Genomic DNA, 12,121 nt, shown 5'->3' with positions numbered 1-12,121 from the left:
CTTTTTGACCCTTGAAAAGACTTTTGGTTTATCAGATCCTAGACTTTCAGGGCGTGGCTAGTGTTATTACCATTCATGTTCTCATCTTGCCTCTGCTTATATTTGGAAAATCCTCTTTCTAAGGAAGACATGTCATATAAGATTTAGCCACATCAAGAGTTCAGTCAATAGGAGAAATTTTTCTTTATTGAAGCTTGTTAGATTTTGTTTAATTTGGGTTGAAGTTTCTTTTAAATGATCTGGCATCTTCAAAAATAAATATTATTAGGTTGACGCAAAAGTAATTGCAGCTTTTGCTATTACTTTTAATATATCTTCCTTTAAATAAAGACAATTGTATTTATTCATGGATATATTGCTGGTAAACGTAAAAATTAGTATTACCTCCAAAGACAACAATTTGGCATTATCTATCCAAATTAAAAATTTCAGACTGGATGCGGTGGTTGACGCCTGTAATCCCAGAACTTTGCGAGGCCGAGGCAGGCAGATCACGAAGTCAAGGGTTTGAGACCAGCCTGGTCAACATAGTAAAACCCCTGTTTCTACTAAAAATACAAAAATTAGCTAGGCATGGTGGCATACGCCTGTAGTCCCAGCTACTAGGGAGGCTGAGGCAAGAGAAACGCTTGAACCCGGGAGGCGGAGGTTGCGGTGAGCCGAGGTCAGGCCACTGCATTCCAGCCTGGGCAACAGAGCAAGGCTCTATCTCAAAAAAAAAAAAAAAAAAATTCTGCATTCTTTGAAACTACAATTTCACTTTTAGAAATTTTCCCTAAGGATAAAGTGGCTCTAGGATTAATGATGCATGTACCAAAAGGCACATCTCAACAGAGTCTATAAGAACAAAAGACCAGACACTACTTAATGCCCATTAATAGAATAGTGACTTAACACATTTAATTAATTACATGCAAAACAATAAAGTTATCAATAGTTATCAAGTATAACATATTCATTTATTGAATAAATTCAAATATTTATTGTGTAATTACTATATGCCAGGCACTGTACTGGGCGTTAATAATGAGTGCAGTGAATAAAACAGTTGAAATTATTTACTGTCATGCAGTTAACATTCTAGTTGGGGGTCAGAGACAATAAACAAATAAATAATGGTAGTTAGTTCTGTTTTTTTTGTTTTTTTTTTTTGTTTTTTTGGTTTTTTGGTTTTTTTTTTTTTTTAGCAGGTAAGAGAGATAGAGAGCATGGAGTGTTGAAATGCTATATTAAAAAAGAGAAGAGGTTTTCAGTACCAATATGGAATAATTCCTAATGTATATTATGTGAGAAAAGGAAGGTACATAACAGTATGTAAAACATACAAATGCACACCCACAAGAGTATTTGCTTATATAAAATATCTCTGAAATAAACTGATAACATTGGTTATCTCCACAGAGGAATACTAGGTGAACAGGGACAGGAGGGAAAATTTCATTTTATGCTTTCAAAATTTTGTATCATGTAAATGTATTTATTTTAAATAGCAAATTGATACAAAAACAGATTTAAATTTCCATATACTTCTAATGTCCTAATATCAGAACAGTCATATTACATCTTTGGAAAATACAAATGGTTTTCAGATTTGGGTAAATATTTCTGATTATAAATATCTTAATAATATGAAAAAAATTATTCACACTTCTTTTACAAGTTTGTTCTACAGAATGACTTGATGTAGTTAGTCCCCATTCCAGAAGCCATAAGGATGAGGTCAAAGGGCAGGGATGAGGGTGTTCTGAGTAACTGTTTTACAAGGTCTTTGCTGAACACTCGTAGTGACTTGAGTTAGCACTGTCATTGGCACTTCAAAGATTTGAAATGTTATTCAACATTTTTATGGGTCCAGTCCAATCATATAATGCATTTCAGGATTTGTGGAATTGACAAGTAGTATGAAGGTGAGTTCTTTTATTTTTATTTTTTTAATTTTTTTATGATACTTTATGTTCTAGAGTACATGTGCACAACGTGCAGGTTTGTTACATATGTATACATGTGCCATGTTGGTGCGCTGCACCCATTAACTCGTCATTAACATTAGGTATATCTCCTAATGCTATCCCCCACCCCACAACAGGCCCCAGTGTGTGATATTCCCCTTCCTGTATCCAAGTGTTCTCGTTGTTCAATTCCAAACTCTGAGTGAGAACATGTGGCATTCGGTTTTCTGTTCTTGCAATAGTTTGCTGAGAATGATGGTTTCCAGCTTCATCCATGGCCCTACAAAGGACATGAACTCATCCTTTTTTATGGCTGCATAGTATTCCATGGTGTATATGTGCCACATTTGCTTAATCTAGTCTGTCATTGATGGACATTTGGGTTGGTTCCAAGTCTTTGCTATTGTGAGTAGTGCCACAATAAACATACATGTGCATGTGTCTTTACAGCAGCATGATTTATAATCCTTTGGGTATATACCCAGTAATGGGATGGTTGGGTCATATGGTATTTCTAGTTCTAGATCCTTGAGGAATCGCCACACTGTCTTCCACAATGGTTGAACTAGCTTACAGTCCCACCAACAGTGTAAAAGTGTTCCTGTTTCTCCACATCCTCTCCAGCACCTGTTGCTTCCTGACTTTTTAATGATCGCTATTCTAACTCGTGTGAGATGGTATCTCATTGTGGTTTTGACTTATATTTCTCTGATGGCTAGTGATGATGAGCATTTTTTCATGTGTCTGTTGGCTGTATAAATGTCTTCTTTTGAGAAGTGTCTGTTCATATCCTTTGACCACTTTTTGATGGGGTTGTTTGTTTTTCTCTCGTAAATTTGTTTGAGTTCTTTATAGGTTCTGGATATTAGCTCTTTGTCAGATGAGTAGATTGCAAAATTTTTCTCCCATTCTGTAGGTTGCCTGTTCACTCTGATGGTAGTTTCTTTTGCTGTGCAGAGGCTCTGCAGTTTAATTAGATCCCATTTGTCAGTTTTGGCTTTTGTTGCCATTGCTTTTGGTGTTTTAGAAATGAAGTCCTTGCCCATGCCTATGTCCTGAATGGTATTGCCTAGGTTTTCTTCTAGGATTTTGATGGTTTTAGGTCTGACATTTAAGTCTCCAATCCATCTTGAGTTAATTTTTGTATAAGGTGTAAGGAAGGGATCCAGTTTCAGCTTTCTACTTATGGCTAGCCAGTTGAGTTCTTAAGTGCTGCAATGGGGCAGGCACATGCCTCTCACAAACTAAAGATGAGGAAACAGAAAATTCCATCGACATTCCCACAGATATTGTGGGCTGAGAAAAGTAAGACTCCTTTGGCTTAAGAAAGAGTTTTCACTAAAATTGAACAGTAGCTGCATTTTGTTCTTTTTATTTCTTTCCCTTTTCTTCTGAAAGTAATATTCCCCCTTTAATCTGTTCCTTCCATTCTTGACTTTGTAGTCTTCCAAGGTCTTGAACGTGTAATAGACTCCTGGTGGGAATGAGATTAAGTTGCAAAATTCTGCTTTGAGTTACCAGTGAGATAGCTTGTGTCTTTTTCTTAGCCATTTAATACTCCACTATGCCTACGCTTTTGAATGCTTAACAAGCTCCTTCGCTGCTACTCAAGCAAAGCTCCTCATATGCTCTCAGACACAGAAAAGTGTAATTCACGAGTAACTGATACATGTTTAAACTTTCCAGCTTCTGAAGCTTCATGTATGGCTTTTCTTTTGGCTGTTTATGATTGTACAAACAGAATCACAAAACTAATATCCAGAAGGAAGTTTATGTATCATTCAGTGCAAGTCCTCAGGTGAGTGAACTAAGGTCTAGGAGAACTAGCACAACAGCTTGCTCAGGAATCCACAGTAAGGAGCTGAGTCAGGGCTAGAGCCAAATGTTACCTCCGGTCAGTTGCTTTCAGGCATAATTCAGGTCTCAACTTTACCATGCATCTGCCAGCTCTCTTGCTTTCTTCTCACAGGAAACATAAGGTCCCTGGCTATTTCTTTTGAGATCCTATGCCTAGAATTACCTCAATTCATAATTCTGGTCATTTATGCCTCTGTGGATTAATCTTCTCACTGATATACTGGGAAGTGTATAATCAAAAACAATACCACCATTTCCTGTGGTTCTAGCTGGGGAAAAAGTTGTCCTGATTTATGCTTTACCAGACATTAGCCATGATTCCCAGTCATTGCTGTGGGGGTAGGGAGGGAGTAACTTCATTATAATACCTTAAAATTAGCATGGCATCCAAAACATAATAAACCTCTTTGTGCCTGTGAAGTTTTTACCGCAGTGACAGCTAGATATGATTTTAGGTTCCCCAGAAGAAGACAATGAGACAAGAGTTTGTGTGCAAGTGATTCAGTACAGTTGGAATCAGTATAGTACCATACAGGAGAAGCCTGTGAATGGATGAGGGACAGAAGGAAGGAAGAAAGGAAGGAAGGAAGGAAGGAAGGAAGGAAGGAAGGAAGGAAGGAAGGAAGGAAGGAAGGAAGGAAGGAAGGAAGGAAGGAAGGAGAAGACTAGCAAGAGTATAATTTCAGGTAAACGTTCAATCTCAGATTCATCCTGCTGGGGAGCTCTGGAACCTAAATTAAACTTCAGATTTGTTCCTCCTTGGGCAAGGTTGCTGAGATTTTATAATCTGTGCCTGTCTGTCCTTGGTAAGGGTTATCCTTGAGGGCATGTTACCGCCATGGATGCTGGCTGGCTGTGCCCAAGGGCAGTCCTTCAAAGAGACTCAGAGATGCTAGTCTCTAGGAGCCAAGCATGTTGAAGCCAGAGGATGGGCACACAGAAAGAGTTAGAAGAATCTGAGGAGAGTTGCTGGAGCACTGATAGCATCTGCTTCAAATGTTGCTATATTATCTGTCTAAAATAGAATGGGCAAAAATATAATCAATTACTGAAGCCTGTTATTAAAAATCAGTTATTAAAAACTTTGCTTTCTATTTAAAACAAAGACTCAGCACCACCATATCTATATTTTTTTCTAAAATGCTTACATCCATTTCTAGAATAGATATATACACAAACATACACACTCATATATAAATATATATATATACACACACACACTAGGGTTACATATATTTGTTTAAATGTATTCATATAAATACATTCCTCTTATTCACAATCATAATATTTCATGCCTCTAAAAATGTTCCTTAGGGATTTATTTTTCTCCCTTTAAGTCTCACCAACTCATTTAAGATCCTGATGACTTTACTAGAACATGTTGGAACTATTATTTTATATACCTTTCAATTTACAAAACAATAAACAGACCAGATGACCAGTTCTTTCCTTTATCAGGCAAGTAGCAGTCATGGCTTGTTTGCATCTGTCTATTCTTTGGCATGCAGTTAAAATGCTTTCTGTTCTCAAAAGAAAAATTAAACAAAAAGGGCATGTTTTTATCAAATATTTACACATTGGAAGATTAAAGAGTTACAGATATCTTCACTTCTTACCAACCCTATCCCCATATTTTGCCTGTTTAATGTTGCCTACGTTGTTGCTCAGGATTATCAACAATGAGAATAGAATATGTTTAAGAGCAACAGGTCCCTTGTGGCACTGTTTACTTATTTCTAATGTAAAATTTCCAAACTTCAGGATATATAAATAAATATCAAAAGCAAAACGCCATGTGAAAATCATACATTTACTTGGGGCATAGACACATGGATTAAATAAAAGAATTTTTAAATAAAAAATTCTTTTTTAATAAAAGAATTATTTTGTCTGGCCTAAAAATCACATGAACTCAATATGAAAATACTCATATATATTGCTCAAAAGCTCTGTTGGCAGTTACGTCTATTTGGTTAAGAGATCAATATACGCAAACAGTTATTAAATAATTAAATTTATTTAGTTAGACCTGAAAGGAGCTGGGCACATTCCTCAGCCCCCGGGCTCGAAACTCCCTGAGCCTAAGCCTAGTACAAACACATCCCATCCTCCCATCCCACCACATACTGCCATATATCTCTCAAACTCCCTGAGCCCAGTACAAACACCACCTGGAAAGTCTCCGATAAGGAGACAGCCGTTCAAGGTTACTGAAAGCGCGGGAGCCAAAAGAATTTCTTTGTTCCCCTGCAACTTTTGGGCTATAAAAAGCAAACGCTCGCATTGATCGGGGCCCTCTTGTATACTGTGTAAAGCAGGGACCAGGTTCGAACTTGTAGTAAAGATCCTTGCCGCTTGGCTTTGACTCTGGACTCTGGTGGTCTTCTTTGGGGAACAAACGGTCTGGGCATAACAGACCGATTATCTCAAAACATAAGCTCCATGAGTGACACATAATAGAAGACAGTCTGGATAAAAAGGTTGAGAACATTTTCACCCATCTCCTCCCCATCTCTAAAGTGGTTTAAATATCTAGGACTGGTCATTAAGTTATCAATAATCATGTCTCTATATTTAATATTCAAGCAAAACCCCCTGTAGACTTATTCCAGTGCTGCTAGCCATTTCACATCTTAATATTCAGAGCTCCACATACCCTTGTAAAGTATGTCAATTGTGCAATGATGCCAGGCTGCGAGGGGAGAGTGGGGGCTGAAATCCACCCATGCTCAGGAGCCAAGCTGTGGCCCACAGGGATATACCTACATGGAGGGGGTGCCTTTTCCTAATTAGCAAACGCCACCACAGAGACTAATGGCATTTCTGTTCATCTTGGTAACATAAACATATCCAACCTGATATTCTTCTCTGTGGGTCTAAAATATTAGCCTTCGGCCTAGAAAGAAACACTCTCAACAACCTAGAAATCAAATTATGAACGACTAATTATGTCATTTTCAAAATATTCCAAACTTGATTTCAAGATACCAAGAAAAAACTGTACATCTACACACACGCACACGCACATAGACGAATATGCAGATATGTTTGTGTACAGGTGAAAATATACTTAGCTAGAGAACAGATTCAGATACAGGAAAAAATATTTTCTTATATGGGTCAGGTAACTCATTTCAACAGCCGCATTCCAGGACGAGACATTTTGTCATATAAAATGGGAATACTCACAGGGTCAGAGAAAATGCAGCCTTTTTAGATTCTGTAATTTCCTTAGATACATTCAGTACACCACCAGGATCCAACGCTGGCTTTCATGACCTAAACAAAATTATCCCTCTAGGTTCCAAAATTAACCTAACTCTTTCACCAAGTGTTTATCACTAGTGTTTTATATTCATTAAATCCAAATGTCACAATGTATTTTTTATAAATAGATATAAATAATCTAATCCTTAAAATATCCAAACTGTCCTTCTGTGTCCTCAGGGAGCTTGCACAGTTTCTATAGTTATAAAATGTGGACAAGACAAGACTGACTGTCAAGTGTTATATCTTTTCATTTACCATTTTCTCATTTATTTCCACCGCTTCATTTATTAGATTCTGTTCCAAAACTGAAAAATGTTACACATAGAAAATTGTTCCCATTTTTTAATCTAAATTTGGCTTTTCTTCTTTGATAGAAAAAAAGGAGTTTTATTCAATTGATAATTACTCTGTCGGCTAATGGAGAACTGTCAAAAGTTTAACTCTTTCTTTTCTGAGCAGTGATCTTACTGTCATCCAAATAACAGCCAGTCCTGTAATCTTTCCATTTCTCTCACCTTTCCCATAGCCTGCTTAAACCAAAGACACAAACACACACATACACTTGCACACTCACATAGAGGGGCTAGAGAGAAAATCTACTTCTTTATTAGATATACTTATCCATCTATTGCTCTTGCAAAGACAGGACCGAGGTTTATAAAAGTGTTAATTATTAGAGGAAGATGTAGGTAAATAACATAATGATACTATGAAGAAATAGTCTGGAACCATGCGAAAATTCTGAAAAGAAAATATTATAGGAAAGAAAAATAACTAGTGAGTAATTAACATCACTTACTATGCCTTGCACTGGGCTACTTCTTATAGTAAATACAAAAATAATATAGTCATATCCCTAGACATCATGCAGCTTGCCATCTGCTTAAGGAAATAATGTAATAGCACCTGAAATTATTAGAGAATATGGTAGTACTACTAACATATTTGACTAAAAGTCAAAACAGAATTCAGACATTCAATGGTTTGCAGTGGTCAGGAAAATTTTCATGAATGTGAAGGAGCTTGAACTGGGTCTTCAAATGAGTAATATTTAGATGAGGGGAAGATTGGAGAAAGCACTCAGAGGAAAGGATAAAGCACAAGCCACATAGGGGAGAGAGAGTTGAAGAAAACTTGTGGGGCAGTGTGGGGAAGTCAAGGGAGAAGACTAAAGGGACAGAAATAGAGAACATTCTAGAATATAAGTTTGCACTTTTCAGGTAGATGCTGAGCTGTATGACTGCCTGCTTATTCGTCTTACAGTTGGAATTAGAGTATCCTCATTTAAAACTACAGATTTACATATTTTCACAACTGTTCTTTGATGGAACGGTCCACCTCCAGGGCAGTCAGCTATTGACAATTGCTCAGGGAAGTAGGGAAAAAAATATTTAAATAATTCAGTACGCATTTCAAAGTAGAATTTTTCAAAACTGCAGCAATTTTAAAAATATAAACATGAAGCATATTATTCTTCCTTCCTCCCTCAAAGGACAATGGCTATGCTGTGTAAGAACAGGAACAAGTATATCTAGCCTACTGACTGTGGAGGCCGCAAACACCGCTAGTTCTCCTGAGAATTAGAAGCCCCAAGCCTGAGTTAAGTGGTATCTGTGAAGCACAAGTTAAATCATGAGATTTACGTATGAAAAGCTGTGTGCCTTTCACCTCTGAGGGATATCAGAGATAGACTCAATTTCCTGGTTCTAAAGGCCAACTTAACGTGCCTATTACAAGCAGATACTCATCCTTTACCCTGTGAACAAATTCCATTTCAGTCTCCACAGCTCAGTAATAGCCCCCTCCAAAAGCATGCAACAAAGGAGTAATTCCCACCGTGTGTGTAATTCCTACTGTGTGTACTTTTCTGGAGCTGATGCAGGGACAAGGTGACATTTGTTCTGTTTTAGTCCTCACATTACTGACAATGACTCCTGTATTTTGTGTGGGCTTGAATAAATCCACTGCGTGTGAAACGTTGATGCTAATGATGACTATGGAGACTCCTGTCATTTACTCTCTAGTCCTCTGGCATTTCTGTTTCCACTTTGATTTCTTTTGGCTCACACTCTAAGAGAGATTTTCTTCATGGCACCCTGCTTGGCAGGAAAATCTTGTCTGACCTGGAAATAGTGACATCGTGTTCTGGAAAAACCTCTGCAGGGAGTTGAATCAAAGGAAGAAATAAATGCATTTCTCTGCAAAACCTGTCTGTTGGCACCAGAGATGCTCCCTGCAGGGACCTTTCAGTAGAAGGGATCCCAGGCAGATGAGTGCTGTGCTGCACTGTGTTTACGCATGTCATCTATTGGTGTGCACAAAACACACAATCCAACATTTGACACAGCTACATTCCAGTTCCAGATTACATGTGAAACCTGACAAACTCATAACCTGATTAGAATAAACAGTACCCACCACTGCTGTTTTTACAATTACAATCATGTGTCACTTAATGATGTGGATTCATTCTGAGAATGCATCACTAAGTGTTATTAGTACATCATAGTCCATACTTATACAAACCTAGATGGTATAGCCTATGGTAACACATCTAGGCTATATGGTAATAGCCTATTGCTCCTAGGTTAGCAACCTGTACAGAACGTTACTGTACTGAATACTGTAGGTGATTGTAAAACAATGACAAGTATTTGTGTTTCTAAATACAGCTAAACATTCAAAAGGTACAGTAAAAATATAGTATTGTAATCTTATAGGACCACCATTGTGTAGTGGTCATCATTGACCAATATGTCATTATATTGGCACATTATTATACCTAAATTTCAATAATGTCTTTCATTTCTTTTCCTTTGAAGGCGAATGATTTTTTAATATGTTGGTTTTATAATGGTTTTTAGAAATGGTGCCTGAATTATGAACAAAGTGGTATGAAAGAGGTGCATAAAATTGTTGTATAAACTCCATGGGAAGGGAAGAGAACTGGTTGGGTTTGGCAGTGAAAGGGCACTGGAAGACTAGAGAAGAGAGAGGCCAGAATATTTCTTCCCTGACTCTTCCCTGTTTTGAGGCTGTACCTCTGGCAGTAGTTCCATCCCTCCATACACGTCTCTGACTAGAGCCCTCCAGGTGAAGCCTCAGTCAGAATCTCAGCACTCCTTGGGCTCTAATGACTCTGTTTCCTCACCTCCTCCTTCAAATCTAGGGTTAACAAAAGCCTCCCACTATGCTAGTTCCTGAGCACCTCATCATCATTTGTTTGCTCAAAATTCTGAAAGTAGTCCCCTCATTGCAGTCTCTTCATTTGAACCATCTGAATAAAATTCTGTGCCCTGCCAGGAGCTTGAACTGATAGGCCATCAGAGAGTGTTAGAACTTAGAGGCATCTTAGAGAATGGAGTGCAGGATCCTCATTTTTAAAACAAGGGAGCCAAGTTTCTGAGAAGTAAAGTGACTCGCCCCAGGTCGCACAACAAGCAACTAAATGAGTTGAAATACACATGACTTTCAGGTCTCCTGACTCTTGGCCTGGCTCTCAGTTCCTTCCACAATGCCAGATTAGTTCCTGTGTTGTTGGCTTGTAAAAAGGGACAATAAACTTAAGCATGTCAATCACATTGCAATGCAAATTTTATGTGTAAATTAATTTTTATTTATTGATATTTACAGAGAAGGACTTTGATGTATATATTAAGTAGATAGATGGCAACTGAAGACACAGAGCAGAGAGTTTTGTTGTTGTATAATTTCTGTTGTGCTGACGTTACATTTCAGCAGTCTTATTTCTCTACTCCAAATATAACACTTTTTTAAATGGCTCAGATACCTAAATTATCACATATTCTAATTTGATACAAGTGTAATAAAGTTTTTTAAAAATTTATTCTTGTGCCATTTGAATTAAAATTAAAGGGTGGAGGAAGCATTTTTCTTCAAATGGACTCAAAAGTGATGAGAGCAAATCTGAAGGCCTGAGTTCTAGCCCCAGGCCCATCGCTGACTCAATAGCTTCTTTCTCTGGGTGTCAGTGTACACACCCTAAACAAAATTTATTGGAACCAATTAAATAAGTTTATCTAAAGAAATTAATTCTTATGTTCTTTTCCATCTCCATTATTCAATAATTCTATGAAAGAGAAAATTGACTCAAGAACCCCTTCTCAAGGACTGCCATCAATAAAATATGGAAAAAAATTTCAAATAAAATTTTTGGCTTGCCTTTCACATTATTTTTATTTATTTAATTTTATAAGTACAAATAAAGAAAATGGGATACTATTTCTTTATCAGTGCTGGAATTTATGGAAAATATAATGCAAAAAAATGGAATTCTGGTATCTCTTTGCTCTGCTATATAATTGCTATATAATTGTGCAACAGTGTTGCTTTTAATGTTTTTTGGTCATTGACTACTTTCAGGGACTTTTATGGGTTGCCTACAATTTCAGGGGTCCACAAAATAAGTCTTCCATATACTCACCATCAAAAATTCCTTTTTACTAGCATGTAAATAATGATACATTTTATAATCACATTCCCATTTTCTTCTTTGCCCCAGTGGTCTTTTCTTGTAACTGTGAAATACATAACACAGATTTCAGTGTGAAAATAGGGGTTATGTCCCAGTTTTTTTACTGCCCACCTGAGTCAGCTTGACAAATTACTTAATTCTTTGTGTCTCAGCTTCCTTATCTTTGAAACAGAGCAAACATTTTGTTATTGTGAGATAAAATTAGGTAATATGTGGAAAACAGCTCGAACTACAGTAAAGTACTTCTCTAAATTGGTTATTATTTTTCTACTACATAACATAATACCTGACCAAGTAGATGCTCAATAAGTATTTGAAAAATGAATACAGTAGATAAATAAAATGGTGACTGTTTTCCTTCAAATTCTCTGTTAAGATTTAGATTGTTATCATGAGAGTTTATGTTTACTGACCTAGGTCTTCAACTTGGAAGAGTTGCTCATGATCTTAGTTGCCTCTGTGTTAAAAAAACATTATGTTAAAAAATGCTAAAGGCTGTATTATACTACAAAGCAGTTTAAAAAAAAAAAAAAACTATTGAAAGCTATAG

This window comes from Macaca nemestrina, chromosome 3, assembly GCF_043159975.1.
Source record: "Macaca nemestrina isolate mMacNem1 chromosome 3, mMacNem.hap1, whole genome shotgun sequence".
NCBI lineage: Eukaryota > Metazoa > Chordata > Mammalia > Primates > Cercopithecidae > Macaca > Macaca nemestrina.
This window is presented reverse-complemented; position numbering follows the sequence as displayed.